The following is a 10,211-nucleotide window of genomic DNA, read 5'->3' on the forward strand; positions in this document are numbered from 1 at the left end:
CGATTAAATTAATTAAGTTGATTGATTGTGGAGTTGGTCAAATTGGTCGGTCATGCAAACGAGGCTGGTACTCAGAAGGATCCGAGCTTACGTGGTCGAATGTTCAAGCATGTAGACGCCAAAAAGTAAGAACAAAGGTCTAGAATGCAAAGGGAGAAGAGAAGGGCGGACACTCGCGTGAGAAATATGAGGAATGAAGGCTCCTATTTATACTAATCACGTGAAGGAATAGGGTTTTCGGAGAGACTTTGGAAGTGAATCTCGGAAAGATATGAAAAAGATACGAAAAATACGCATAAAAGGACCTGGGAAGAGGCACAGCAGTCACTGCGTCTCTTGGAAGAGGCGCATCACCCGCGTCTGTTCCAAGTGGTTTCTCTCCTGCGGAAGAAAGATTTCCGTGTTTAAGTTATGGAATAACGGGATAATTTGGTTTTCCTTAATATTTTGTATGAATATTACGGGAAATTGTTTACCAAAGAATAAAGATTTGTGAACTATTTATAAAATATGGAATAGAAATATCCGGAATATTCCAGAACATTCTGACTCGGGATTTAGCGGTTATCAGAAAATGAAGACGGTTTTAGGCCCGGACTCCAAATGTACTCTAATTACTGTCAAAACGATCGTATCGGCGCGTAGATGACAACTAAGAGGTAGACATTAGTGTTTGAGCAATCACTTGACGATAAACTTACAAACTGTCACAAATCGTTCCGCGTACCAAACATGCGGCCCAATCATCACCGGGTGGTTCGCGAGAGGTGCAGAAATGAGGTATCTACAGGGACGACCTTTCTTCTTGTTTAGGCAAGAGGGGGAATTCGCGATCGTCCAAAGTGTTTCTAACACCATAGGAGTCTACTCTTGACGAAAGCATTTAACGGTTGAGGACAAAGGTACCCTAGCTTGACACAACTTGGAGGTGATTTATTGGTATCCTTCTAGGCTTAGTAATTTGAAGAAACCGTATCTATAATGGAGTGTGTACCCTTAGATTGCTTTTCTTCTAGATAATTTCCGCCACTTAGATTAGGAAAGTGGCTATTCGTTTTTGTGGATGCATCCATTACTTGTTTTGTGTGCTTTAATGCTTGGATGTGTCGCCATTTTGGAAAGCCCCACCTTGCCTTACAAGAAGGCATCCTACCTCATGGTTGTCTTGTTGTGAGTTGAAAGGGCGGAGTGAGACCCGCTAATTATCTCACATCGGTTATATTAGTAGGATAGTTTAAATAAAGGTCTAGTTCTAGTCACCTCTTTACTCGGGACGAGTAAAGGTTCGGTTTGGGGATATTTGATGTGACTCATAATTGCGCACATTTAGTCCCCTAATTGAGCCTATTTTGCATACTATTATAACATTTCATAGCCATTTTATCCGTCAAATGCTTTCTATTTTGCTTTCCTAGTGCATTTCATATGTTTTGTAGGAAGGAAGATAATTAGGCGGAAATTCCCGTCTCCCGTGCATATTTGGAAGCTTTCTAATGATATTGGATGGACTAGTATGAAGTGGAGGCAAGAATGATGACCAAGGATGTAGGAATAAAGAGTATATAGAAAGATCATAGGCTTAAAAGCAAGGATGACGAGAAGGAAGACATTGCAATAAGAAATAGCCCAAAACCCAAACCAAGAATTGCTCCTTCGGCTCTAAAAGTATTCTAGATGAAACAGTGTCGAAAAATCAAGTGGTCTAGGCTTTTGAATCACTCCAATAGGAGTCCGGATGAGAAAATGACGTCCGTTTTACAATCCGAGCTCAAATAGAGAAGCTGTCCGCCAATCCGCTCGTCCCCAGACCCAAGACGCTCGTCCCCAGACCCAAGACGCTCATCTTCCCTTCCTATTATCCGAGCGTCCCGATGCCAAGACGCTCGTCTTGAGGCCAAATGATCCGAACATCCCGACCCCTTGGCCGCTCGGATTCCTGCCCAGTACAGCACGTCTCTTCCTTGTTCCACTCGGGATGCGCATATTTCTGAAAGACTAGCAAAAAGGAGATTAGCATCTTCCTTCGAGAGGAGCATTTCCTCAACTTTTCTTAAGGGTCTTAATCGTCATTTAAGCCCTTAGTAACCCTAATTTATGTACCTAATCTTTAGTATAAATACCCCTTTGTACTACTTAGATTAGCATGCTCTCTTAACCAAGCTTTCTTAGATTAAATCAACTTTCCTTATATTAGATTAGGAGTAGATTAGAATAGATTATCCTTTAATCTTTCTACAAAATTATACATTAATCTTTCCTTAATTATTGTCCAAGTTTATATAATATTGAGTAATTCAAGTTTATTATTGGATAATTAGAAGATCATTTGGGTTTATTGGGAGATTGACAACCTTCCATCAATCATCAAGTACTTCTATTATTCTTTGCATTATTATTTTGGAATCTCCATAGGTATAATTCTCTTAATCCTTGTTTTAATTATTTTTAACCTTTCTTACTTATTCATCATGTTTTGCCTTGTTAATATGATTGACAATCTTGTTAGCATGTTAAACTTGATAATGAGTGAGTAGTCTCTTAGCTAGGATTAATGGGTAATTAGGGGAAACCAACATGGGGATTGATTCATGCTTAATCTAATGTGTTCACATAATTAATTTGCTTGCTTGTTGTGATGTCAACCTATGCACATGTTATGTTTGATGAAATGCTAAGCCTATGAATCCTTGCATTTACAACCATCTCTTATCTATTCAACTTTACTTGTAAGATATAAATCAACTCGAGTCTAGTTAGACCATGCATAGTGTTGGAATAAGTGTCCTCCGACAATAATGCGATCACAACAGTTGATCATAATGATCACATGTTTAAATCTCATTTTAAGAATACATGTGGGATGAAATATTTTACAGTCAACTGGTCCACACATATCGGTAATGATTGGTTGTCTAGAGTTTGACATTACTGTCGTGCGACGGTGGTGATCAGTTGATCCCCTTAGGTCATACCTATAGGGAAATACTCTTAATTGATTATTTAATTAATCGTATGCCGATACGAGTTAATTAAATTACTTAAAAAATGACGGATGATTTTGAGAGTAAAGTTAATGTGTCTTATTGTAATTCGATTAAATTAGATACGGTCTAAGTAATCAAATTGTCTTATTACTTAGATGAAATTATTGTTTACGGAAACAATTGAATCGGAATGAATAAATTATTATAAATACAGAATGTTGTAGTTTATAATACGGAAACGTTTTTGGTACAAGTAATTATGAATTACTATGATAATTTTTATAAGTGACATATTTTATTAATATGTTGATTTTTAATTGTTAAAATAACATTTTATACAAGATGTCATGTAATGTGTCACATGTGACATATTGACAAAATCACAAATAAAATGGACTCATCCATTTTATGTGTGTGTGCCGAAATAGAAGGAGTTTTAGGATAAAAATTGTGTTGATTATTTTTTAAGTGGGAAACACAATTATTACCTATAGTCTTAGCCTTGCATGCCTATCTTTTCTTGGGTAGAAAAACTAGCCCATGCATTGGACACACCTCTCTCTCCCAACCGGTTTTACCAAGGGAATTGGGTGTGTTTCCTTTAACAATTATTCATTCACTCTTATCATAAAATTTATAGTGTAAGAAATTAATATACTCTCTACAATTTGTGAAAATTCTAGAGAAATAAACTCACACAATCACTCCCTCTTGAACCGATTTTTCAAGAGCCAAATTATAATTTTTGTGTCAATTTTATAGTAAGACTTATATTATTTCTAATACAAAATAATATTAGTTATTAAAAGAATTCCTTGGGTATATGCTTTTGGGAGAGATTCTAAACTTGAATCTTGTTCATCCATTATTGGAAAGCTCAAGAACTAACAAGAAAGAGATCTTGTTGGTGCCCATAAAACCGAAATCTCAATGTAAGGAAAACGATTTCTTCTTTATCCTTATTCTTGTTTGCATGCATAAGATTTGTAATTATTTTATGATTAAATAATTTCTCACATATATGAATATGTTAAATTAATGAGATTAATAATTTCCAACAAGCGGTATCATGAGCCTTAGGTTGTTTGCATGCAAATCGGTTATTATTTTTCCGAGTTATAAGATTAATAAACAAAACTTATAAATTTGTGTTTATTATGATATATCATCAAATTTATTATGCATGTTAAAGTTTATGGTCCGAAAATTTTTTAGGATATTTTGGTTTAATTTATGGATTTTATTGTTCATTTTATATAATAATGGCATTAAAATGTGATTTTTATGATAAAAATGTCATTTTTGGACGAAAAATAGCTAAACTTCGATTTTTCCAGTGGATTTTGGATATATTTTCACATATATTATGTTTTGATGAACAGTAAATTTTCATAATTTTATGAGTTGTTATGCTCGAAATATGGATTTTTCATGTTAAATTCGAATTTAAATGAGAAAATAGGTTAATATGAGTTATATTTCGAATCTGGTCATAAAAATTTAGTATGTTGTCATATGCATTTTTACAAGATGTGTGTAAAATATTTGGCTATAATGAATTCTTTATGCATGATTTATGAATTTTTGATGAAAAATCACATAAATAGTGACTTTAATTAGTAAAAATGCTAAAACATACTTCATGACTAAGAAAAAATGTCACATGTTGTATTTTATCATATATTTCAGATCTAAAAGTGAAAATTTAAGAAAAATAATTTTTCTCATTTTTTTATGATTATAATTGATAAATCCGAAAAACCACAACATTGTTTTTCTCGATAAATTTCGAAATTTTTAACCAAAGTTTTTGAACATTATGAGTGTCATGGTATTTTTTCCAGAATGTTCATGAGTTTAAAATTTCAAATTTTGAATTTATTTGAAATTTTTATGATTTTATTTGAAGTTTATGACATAATATTGTATTTTTGAGTCTATTTATGAACAATATTAAGAAATATAAGTTAATTATTGTCAATATGTTAGTGGAGACTGATTTTGAGTCCTAAGTTGGTTAGGGTAATTAACTTGTACATAAATATGGATTTATGTAATTATTGTGATTATAAAATGTTAAATCACGCAAATCCGTAAAAACCGATTAATATACGATATTGGCTCCTTAAAGGCGATTTAGCATAAAATTGGGCATGCTCATATATATTATAATGCTGCATTTTATTTATGATTGTCATAATTTTATTTTATGTAATTTTTGAATTATGTAATTTTTACTTAGTATGGCCTTAGTTTTAATTGGTATTACCCGAAATGTATGGGAATATCGATTCGGTTGTAATTTATTGTGATCTCGTATCACCGTTTTGTAATTTAATAGATTTATTTTATTTTAATTACAAATGTATAATAGGAAATTATGTAATTTGTTATGTAATTTATTTATTCCGGAGTTCCTTGAAGACGGTGTCACTCGAGAAGGCGATCCATTAAAGAAAAGTGTTGCCTTGAAATGCGTGCCAAGACCGAAGTTCAAGGGACCAAAGGAGTTGGTTTCCGAATTTGTAATAGTTTATTAGATTTACTATTTTAGGAAGCCCATACTAGGATTTTAATTTGTGCTTTGCATTTTATTTATATGTTGCATGCATCGCTAAATCGCCATAACTAAAACATGCATTATCATTTTAATCGAGTTTATCGACTGTGTCAATTACAATTATCGTAGTTCACCACTTTAGTTCACTTAAAACGTGATAGATAATAAATTGACATGACCTCTCGTTAAAAATAAACAATTGAGACATAGCCTTACCAAAAAGTAGAAACCGTGAAAACCTATTTCGCGAGGGAGTGCACTCGGCCACCCCGGGGTACAAACCTTGTTACGTAGGGGAAGTGGGTGATAAATGTCTATCCACCAAATTCATGTTGATGAGGGTTTCATCGGCTACCCCGTGCCCAAGTTAATGTGAATTTGGATCATGGACACATTTATTCGAAATTTGGATTGACCTCAACGGAAGTATTCGTGACCGTAGTCGCATGTGTTCCGGGCTATAGATAAATATTAGAGTAATTTTATCGACCAAGAGTTCTAAAAGTAGAATCGATTAAAGAGTTAATCCACCGAGTTATATTGATAGGGGTTCCATCGGCTACCCCGTGCCCAAGTTAATATGAATTTGGGTCTTGGAATCATTTATCATAGTTGGGTAGAGGTCGCTACGTAAATGCTTTACTTGTTATTTACAAGTATTAATAAAACGATAAATGTTAAGCTTTCCACTATTCCGTTAACATTTTGTTCTATTTCTTTACCACAATTCATATACGATATCATTTTGATTTTAATTCAAATCTCCATTAAAACATCGTAACGAAAGAAAAAATTTGAAGTTTTCTTCTAAAAACCTTGTATTATCCATTGTAAGGATCTCTTGTGAAGAGTATAGATAAAAGTTATTCATGATCAAAAGGGTTTTTGATTCTTGACTAACATATCTACTTACAATTAATTGTTTCTCATATGCTTAATTGAGTTAAGTACTTTGAAACGTTACATCATTTTGGTGACTAGATTTGTTGGAAATCGTAATAGACCAAAATACCGCAATCACTTCAATGAAAGTTTTAAGACTAAACAAACAAATTCAAGATTAGTCTTCATGAAATTAAATTTTTTGCTTCTCTAAGCACAGATTCATTGAAATGAGTGGGAGCATTCTCTTAATCGTTAAGAAAGGACGAGGTTTAGGAAGTAAAGATTGGAAATGAATTGACAAGATAAAGGCAAAACTAAAGTTATTGGGAATAACTTTATTAAACCTATCAATTTCGACCGATAAAAGTTCCCATTTTGGAAGTGTTGGACACTAGAAAGGAAATTACCCCAAGTTGTTAAAGAATAAGCAAGTTAGTTGTGGGATATCTAATAAGACTTAGTTCTTTATTTATTTGATTGACATAAATTTTGCTAGTACTACTTCGTCAATATTAGAAACCAATGGTGGTTTTCATCATTATGTTTGATACATAGGATGATTAGAATATGACGACTAGCAACAATGATGTCGAGAGATAAAGTCATTGTGTACTCAATCTAGTTTTGGGTTTATTGTCGACCTTAATTATGACTATTAAGTGAATAAACTCTAAATAAGAATATAAACTTGTTATGATACAAAAGAGGTTTCACTTTTGTGACCCTATACACCATGAGTTGATGTATGGCTAGCCCATTATCAAGGTGATTATATTGATGTGACCATAATTGGCGCATATTTAGCCCCCGAATTAGCCTTGTTTCCATGCTTTTTAGTGCTTATTTGGGTCATTTCTTATCTTTAGTTCTTTGTTTTGCATATTCTTTGAGATTTTGATCCCTTGGTAGGAAAGGAGTAAGAATCTTGCATTTTCACGGCAAAACGAGACTAAATTGATCGAATTCAATGACCAAGCATCAAGGAGAGACAAGATTAGAAGGCCTTTGTACATATCATAGTAGAAGAGCAATGTTGAGGAAAGATCCTTGAGTCCCCAAGGAAATCCCCAAGGAATTTATGAAGAAAAGGGAAGAAAAGAAGAAGTTACTATGCTGACTGACAATCCGAGCGGATTGTCAACAATCCTCCCGTCCAGCCCTTGCACAATCCGAGCGTCCCGTGCCTGAATCCGCTCGGATTCCCCCTCAACAATCCGTCCGGATTCCACCGCCCAAATCCGTCCGTCCCGACCTCATTCCGCCCGGATTTCTTCACAGCACGGATTGTCTTCTTCAAGCTACGAAAAGAGAAGCCCTTCTCTCAGAAAATACCGGGTCCTCCTTGCTCAACTTAAAAAGTGTAATTACTAGTGTAGCCCTTAGTTAACCCTAATGCATCCTCCCTAATTTTCACTATAAATACCCCATTAGGCTAATTAGAGGAGCATGTTCTTCTTATCAATAATTAGTGTAGTTAATATCAATCAAATCTCTCTTCAATATTGTAATCAAGTATTAATCAAGTTTTAATCCAAGTTTTAGTTCTTTAATCTCTCTTTTGTTCATCCTTTATTTTGGGTAATTGAAGATTATTTGGGTTATTATTGGGAGATTGACAACCTCTCAATCTAGCATTCAAGTACTTCTATTATTCTTGCTTTATTATTGGAATCATTAGTAGGTATAATCTCTTAATCCCTTTTTAATTATTGTTAATTACTTTCATTTATTCATCATGTTTCATATTGTTGGTATGATTGACAACCTTGCTAGCATGATCAACATGATAATGAGTGAGTAGTCTCTTAGCTAGGGTTAATGGGTGATTAGGGGAAACCAACATGGGGAATGATTCATGCTTAAATTAATATGCTTTCATGTTTTATTTGCTTGCTTGTTTTGATCTCAACTCATGCACATGTTATATTTGATGAAATGCTAAGCCTATGAATCCTTGCATTTACTATCATCTCCTATCTTTTCAATGAGACTTGTAAGACATAACCCAACTCGAGTCTCATTAGACCATGCATGTTGTTGAGTAGGGAAGATTAAGTCGACTTGTAGGTATTGTACAATCTAATCGATTCGGCTCCGGGACCCAAACTTTCCTAGGATTGTAAGATATAACCCAACTCAATCCATCACAACAATAATTGCTTGCTTATAATTTGAGAACATGTTTGTATGATCATATCCCATGATTCCCCTATGATCCCATGACACCCTAGTGCCTTTAATCAATTGTTTACACCCCTTTTTATTCATCTTGCTTGTTTATTTCCATTGTTATTCTAGTTTAGTAACCTTCTACATCAACCCAATTTGTGACACCCCTTAGACACCACTAGTTACAATAGAAATCTCATTTCAACTCCCGTCCCTTGGGATCCGACCTTTACTTGCCTCTTTACTAATTGTAGAGTTGCTTGTTAAGCTATAAATTGTGTTTTGATTCGACCGTGACCAACGACCACATCTTAATTTGTGAACACTTAGCGGGATCGCATCAAAAAAATGGCGCCGTTGCCGGGGACGGTGTTTGTTTGATTTAGATTTCTTTTTATTGTTATTAGTTGTGTCTTTCTTCACCTTGAGGAAGTAAAACTCCTCAAGGTTTGGTCTAATTGTTTTTGAGTTGTTTGATATTTTGCATGTCTAGAAGGTTACAAAGTGATTTGTTACCTTTTGACTGTGAAATCGAAAGAACCTTGACGAACAATAGGAGACTTGTTAGGAGGAATTTGAGAGGTGTTGGTGAAGTTGTTCAACCCACTAGTGAGTTTGTCAATCCTTTCGCAATAGAAGGAGAAGAAAACCCATTACAAAATACCCCACAAAATCCACCTACAATGCCAAAATTCTCGTCACACTCCGTACCCACCGAGGAGAATCTACCAAATGGTACTCCTACACCGCAACATCTCACCGGAAATTTTATTGCCAAGTCCGCCTTCATCCAACTAGTTGAGAGGAGCCAATTTGGGGGGATGCCTAGTGAGGATCCTCATTCTCATATGGAAACCTTTTGCGACTATTGTGATGCTATCTCTCAAACGGGCGTGACTCAAGACCAAATTAGATGGGTCTTATTTCCTTTTTCCTTAATCGGCACCGCCAAGAAATGGTTGAAGGGCCTTGATAAGGCCACCCTTGGAATAGATTCTTGGAAGAAGTTGGCTCTAGCTTTCTACAAAAAATTCTACCCACCGGAAAAGACCAACATGCTAAGAGCTCAAATTACGGGTTTTAAGCAAAGGGATGAAGAGTCTTTGTATGAAGCTTGGGAGCGGTTCAAGGGAATTTGTCGCTCATGTCCTCACCATGGACTTAGCGAATGGTTTTTGGTGCAACAATTTTGGAACGGTCTTTATGAAGACTCAAGAAATATCCTTAATATGGGATCGAATGGGATGTTCACCGAGGTTGATGACAACCAAACTTGGAGCAAAATTGAAGAGATGGCAATCCACAATTCACAATATAGTAGGCCTCGCAAGGCTACTAGAGGAGGAAAGTATGAAGTGGACGCCGTTACTCAATTAGGTGCCCAACTAAGCTCCCATATCGATACAATCAACTTGAAGTTTGAACAAGCTATGGCTAGACTTGAGGAAAACTCAAAATCATCGAAGCATCATGTCAATGCCATGACGGCATCCTCATCAATCCCAAGTGGGATATGTGAGAATTGTGGAACTTTGGGTCATGACCCAAGTGAGTGTAGGGGAACAACCGAACAACTGAATGCTTTCCAAGCATATAAAAGTGGTACCCCTTAT

The 10,211-nt window shown here is 35.1% G+C and overlaps 1 non-coding gene across 1 annotated transcript; it reads right to left on the minus strand.

Annotated features, from left to right (window-relative positions):
• Window positions 1–9,653: 9,653 nt before the first annotated feature.
• LOC141639425 (small nucleolar RNA R71) lies at window positions 9,654–9,760 on the minus strand. Its single transcript, XR_012542524.1, has one exon. It is a non-coding gene; the product is annotated as a small nucleolar RNA R71 (small nucleolar RNA).
• Between the last annotated feature and the right edge of the window lie 451 nt (window positions 9,761–10,211).

This window comes from Silene latifolia, unplaced genomic scaffold (assembly GCF_048544455.1).
Source record: "Silene latifolia isolate original U9 population unplaced genomic scaffold, ASM4854445v1 scaffold_387, whole genome shotgun sequence".
NCBI lineage: Eukaryota > Viridiplantae > Streptophyta > Magnoliopsida > Caryophyllales > Caryophyllaceae > Silene > Silene latifolia.